The sequence below is a fragment of the Stegastes partitus genome, unplaced genomic scaffold, assembly GCF_000690725.1.
Source record: "Stegastes partitus isolate 25-593 unplaced genomic scaffold, Stegastes_partitus-1.0.2 Scaffold0, whole genome shotgun sequence".
Lineage (NCBI taxonomy): Eukaryota > Metazoa > Chordata > Actinopteri > Pomacentridae > Stegastes > Stegastes partitus.
The window spans coordinates 2,351,207-2,357,206 of NW_007577731.1; positions in this window are offsets into that span (position 1 = coordinate 2,351,207).

Below are 6,000 nucleotides of genomic sequence, written 5' to 3' on the forward strand. Positions count from 1 at the left end.
GCTGGAGTTCTGTGAAATTTCCAGATGCCACCATATTTAAGGATGCAAATTTTCAAAATACCCAGAAATACCCCTGTGCTAGGCTTATTAAGTTTCTGCAATCCTGAAAAGGTTTCTTTTTTTTAGTTTATTTCAATCATTATGGATAACGACGGTCTGCAAGGTGGCTCGGTGGTTGCCGGTCGCCGGCTCGCGTCCCGGTGAGGACACTCAGGATCTTTCTGTGTGGAGTCTCCATGTTCTCCCCGCTCAGCGTGGGTTCTCTCCGGGTTCTCCGGCTTCCTCCCACAGTCCACAAACATGCTGAGGTTAATTGGTGATTCTAAATTGTCCGTAGGTGTGAATGTGAGTGTGCTTGGTTGTCTGTCTCTAAGTGTAGCCCTGTGATAGACTGGTTACCTGTCCAGGTGAACCTGCCTTCACCCTGAGTCAGCTGGGATAGACTCCAGCCCCCCATGACCCTAGTGAGGATTAAGTGGTGTACAGATTACGGATGAATGGAAATTGGAATGTCTGATAATATCGGCCCACCAATATTATTGGCCTGATATTGGCATAAAAAAAACATGTAATATCTGTCAACATCGTTATCGTTGTTTTTGCTGATAAACCGATTAAATAACGCCTGGATTTCATTGGTATCTACATGGTGTGTTAATTCCACGACAGGAGATACGTGGTGGTGTCTAAAATTAGATAAATAGCCCACATATATCGGTATGGGTTAATATTGGAAAATGAGAGGTGGACATTATCGACGTATTGGATATTGGCAAAAAAGCCAATATTGGACATCCCTAATCAGAAATACTGGTGTCGTCACCATGTTGATTTGTTCCACCACTGAGGTTCTGTTGAGGTCAAATAGACAAACATTATCAAGACAACATTAAAAACTGTAACTTACAAAACATCAGTATGGCCAAATAACGAATTTAAATTGTAAAATAATGAATAAAGTTATTCTCTTCTCTGCTTATACTCATCCCTGCTTCACTCAAACATTCCCACAGCACCTTGTAGCACTTCAGTGTATCGCGAATGTATTTTTTCCACAAAGAGAACAAATAGTTCCCATATGGAATTCAAGGTCTTTTTCTTGTCCTCTGAGTGATTTCCTCCAGTGACGGGCAGGAAGACACCTCCTGGAGCCACTGGCCTTTTCACATGTTTCCAAGCTATTAGACGTTTGGCAGGGAACACGCAGAAGTTTTGTTTTGGGAATTTGCATCATCTAAATACATCACCAGTGAGAAAAGGAGGTAGATTTGTATTTAGAATATATATATAATATAATATATCCTCATATTCCCACATACAGTGAAATAATGTTCCTTGTTCACACTCAGTGCACGTGTCTTGTCTGTTAAATTTGTGTAGTTTTTTTTTAACAGGAATTATGAGACTACGTGCACATCTGCCGGTTACACTGAAATCGCCACAACCTTGTATTCGTCGTTCGAGTATGAGCCTCGAAGCACATGGTAGGCCGAGGTTTATTTGTAGTTGTTGTTGTTGTTAAGCATGCAGGAGTAAGTGTTAATGAGCTTACCTAACCTGCTGCTGCTGCAGGACCACGGGCTGCTCCCGTGTGCCTTCCTCAACCTGCTCCTTACATAAGACGCCGTCCGGAGGTCAGAGGTCGCAGCAGCTGGGATTAGCGGGACGGGGAGGACACGAGGAGGAGAAAGCTGTGAGCTGTCGGACTGACATTTAAGTACCCGGGGGTAAATGAAAACTCCTGGTACAACGCGAATGTTTCTGAGAAAAGAAGACAGCTCTTTAAATGAGGTAAAAACAAACAAACAAAATACATAAAGATGTGTGTGCAGCAAACTCCCACATAGTGATGCTGCCCCATGCTTTATATGAATAGATTGCATTCAGTACAATAAAACACTATTGCTGGACGTGATGGCCGTCTCAGAGGCCTAACTGCAGGAAACTGTGACAGGATTACTATGGACTGTAAATCCTTTCCCTCTGTGTGGCTCAGTGCTGCCACCTACTGGATGAAAGTACTAACAACCAAGAGGAGCTTTATTTTCTTTCTTTTTTCCTTTTATTGCTTTTGCATCAATCATTTGCTTTTTTGACAAGAATTTACAAAAAGAAATTACTCTTCTGTGTCAAAATCAAAACAGATTTCTACAAAGTCAATTAATTGGAAATCTAAAATGTAAAATAGGGGATTGGATTACTGTTCACCTCCTTGAAAGTGACTCACATAACTCAACACAGGTGGCAAAAGTCATGAGAGTGTGTCAAGTGATTGTAGTATAAAGACACCTGTATCTGGAAGGTCTAGTCACTGGAGAATCAGGTTATATCTACACCATGAAGACAAAAGAACACTTCAAGGACCTTAATCAAAAGGTTATTCAAAAGCATAAGTCAGGAGATGCAAGTAATAAAGCACAAATGCATACATCTGTATAGAGCAGCCTGTCAACGAGTGACTAAGGCCGCCAAGACAACTATGAGTCCTCTGAAGGAGTTTCAGCAGCTGAGATGGAGGAGAGACTCTGCATACAGCAACCTGTTCTTGACCGGTCAAAGCTCTATAGGAGAGCGGCAAGAGGGAAAGCCACTGCTGAAATAAGCTCATGTTAAATATAGACTAGAGTTCACCAGAGGGCATGTGGGAGACTTGAAGGTCAGCTAGAAGAAAGGTTCTTTGGTCTGATGATGAAACTGAGCTGAACACACCATCCTCATCATGAAGCATGGCGGTGGCAGCATCATGGCATGGGGATGCTTTAGTGCAACAAGCCCCGAAAGGCTTAGAGGGTGAAAATTAATGCTGCAAGTGAAGGGAAATTCTGATGCAGCCTGCAAGAGAACTGAAAATAGATTGTTTTCAAGCAAGACAATGATCCAAAGTATATAGCCAGAGCTCCGCAGAAATGGCTTGAAGAGAACGAGGTGAATGTTCTGAAGGGGCTGAGTCAGAGCCCAGACCTTAATCCAATTCAGAATTTGTGGCTGGATGTGAAAAGGGCTGTTCACTCATGATCCCTGTGTAACCTGACAGTACTGCAAAGAAGAAATGTGTAAAAGTGTAGCGTCAAAATGTACGAGGCTGATTGCTGGATGCCTGATATAAATGCAGGATTTGCACACAGCACCGTGTGGGTCACCTCAGTCCCGCTAATAGGAGCTTACAAGAGAAACATGCTGCAGATTATTCCAGTTTAGACAACAGCAGGTGCAGCATACCTGTAGTTAACCACAAATGCAAACAGCACATCTCCCTTCAGCATCGTTACACGACATTAACGTCGTCCTCTGTGCAGCAGGAACTGCTGTGTCCTTGTGTGATCACTCCTCGGGGACTGACGGGCCAGTGGAGGTCATGTGGGTGCTGGCAGCCATGGTGAGCTGCTGTAACCTTGCAACTGCTTTGTGTCCCGCTTGAAGCTCTTCCACCACAGGAAAGGAGGTCAGCGTTGACTATAGGGCCGCAACGATTGTTTGACTAATGATAATTGATTGATTAATTGAATAGAGTATTTTTAGGAAGAAAAAAAAAAGGTCTGATGGCAGCTTCTTAAATTTGAATATTTCTTCATTTCTGTCCTCTGTGACATTAAACTGAACATCTTTGGATAGAACAAGATTTTTGAGGATGTCGTTTTGGGCTTTTGGAGACACTGGCTGACATGTTTCCAGATTTTACTGAAAAAAAACATTATCAAGAAAATCAAGAAAATAATCAAACACCGACAGCAATCGTTGGTCACAGCCCAACCTATAGGTCACAGGTAGTTACTCAGCAACTCTAAATCCACTTGAAACGAAGGCAAGAAGCAGCTTTTGATGATTTCTGGCGGTACATTGATGTAGCTAATATACAAAAATGTGAAATCTATGTTAAAGAATATCGATCAATATGATTTTTTAGGGGGCTGCAAGGTGGTTCAGTGGTTAGCACTGTTGAATCACAGCTAGAAGGACACCCGGGATCTTTCTGCGTGGAGTCTCCATGTTCTCCCCGTGCAGCGTGGGTTCTCTTCGGGTTCTCCAGCTTCCTCCCACAGTCCAGAAACATGCTGAGGTTAATTGGTGATTGTAAATTGTCCATAGGTGTGAATGTGCGTGTGCTTGGTTGTCTGTCGCTAAGTGTCAGGAAGCGAACTGGCGACCTTCTAGCTGCGAGGCAACGACGCTAACCACCGAACCACCTTGCAGCCATTTAAAGAACATGCACAGTGATTTCAGTCTAACAGGGGAATCTTTCCTCATTGAGTTCCTTTGATTTATTTATTTATGTCTGTTTTAAAAGAAATCAAACTTCCTGCTCTCTGTTTACAGTGAAGTGAGTATTTATGGGATTGTTGTGGAAGATGCTGCTCACAGGAGACATGGTTCACCTAACCAGGGTCGGGTTGTTGCCTACAAGCTCCCGTTCACAAAGATGTTGTCTTTTTTCCAGGAAGTGATGTATGTCTAACATTTAGAGGAAAAGTTTCAATGAGGTTTCAGGCTGTCAGTCAGTAGAAAGACGGATATATATTACAGCCGAAACACAACTCTCTGCAAACAGAATCAGGTTCAAGTAAACTCAGATGAAAGAGATCTTTTCAGCATGGATGAACCAGGCGCTGCACTTTCACTCTACAACGTTATCATAACAGTTCACTCAGTCTGTACAATGAGCTATTAAACTGTTTTACCAAACCCTGGGGATTAGTTCAGAGGTTCTGGCGACATAAATATGCGATAGCTGTGCGATGAGCCACATTTGAAGCCACAGAATTGTCTCCGCTTTTCTGCAAAGGCAGCCAAAGCCTGCCTGAACTCCTGGTGTAACTCCCAGCAGGACGATCAGCTCAGAGAAGTCTGATGTATTGTTCAGAGAGAGGAGGCGCTTCCCGAACTGTGAGGATCTGATGACATTATCAGCTGCTGTGTGAATTAGGTTATTAAAAGAGAAATGAGGCAGAAATCAAATCTAAAAAAGTGATATGCTGTCACTTTACATTTCTTATTTACGGTGGAATAGCACATGTGATTTAAGATTTAATTGTTAACTGAATTTAAACACAAGACATTACATATCATCAGACCAAATGTGCCTGAATATCACTAATATCGACTGTTTTATGCACCAAACCTTTACAGGGTTTTCATACGAGGCCTGTGTCAGACTATTTCTGTAACTTTCTGCAGCTGACAGTCCAACATAAACACCTACTTCACACCCTGACAGACCAGCTGTGCGGAGGACACGCCGGCTTTTAATTTTCTTCCTCCGGCTCTCTGTTTTTATTTGTTACGCAATTCTTTATGAAACCTTTCAGAAACATGATGAATGATTCCCTGGACGGACTGCAGGAAACGTGTGCTTTTATTTCCATTTTTAAACCGTATTACATCTCCCTCATCTCTGATGGCCATCACTTCACTGCGCCACTGAGTACGGCCACTCAGATCTGGTATAAATACTTTTCGCGGCGTGTCATACAAACCGCTTTATTTTTGGTACAAAATGTGCTCTGTTAGGTTTTCCGAAGGTTTTTGGAAAGGACAAACTGTCTTTGTCTGCTCTGTTTTTCACATGTTCTGACGGAGAGGCCTTAAAATATCAGTCATTCGTTAGCTACACTTGTTTTAACTTGTAGTGGGTCACGAGGAGCTGGAGACGGGCAGCGTGCAACCTGGACAGGTCCACTGCAGCGCTAACACAAAGAAACACGTAACCACCAATTAACCTGATATGCACGTCTGTAGACACTGAGAAGAAAAAAACACACAATTCTAGAGACATTTCGTAGCGTATACGCAGCATTACCGCTTAAAAGATAACACAAAATTAACACATCTGTAGTGAGATTGCTGTTTGAGTGAACAGTCACATAACATGGGCCCTAAAGGCAGCTCTGTTATAAATGAGATACGAGGTGTGTCATAAAAGTTCCAGGACTGGTGTCACTAAAGATATGAGTTTTCCCCTTCAGACGATCCACCAGCACGTCTACAGAGAGATCCAGAAGAGGT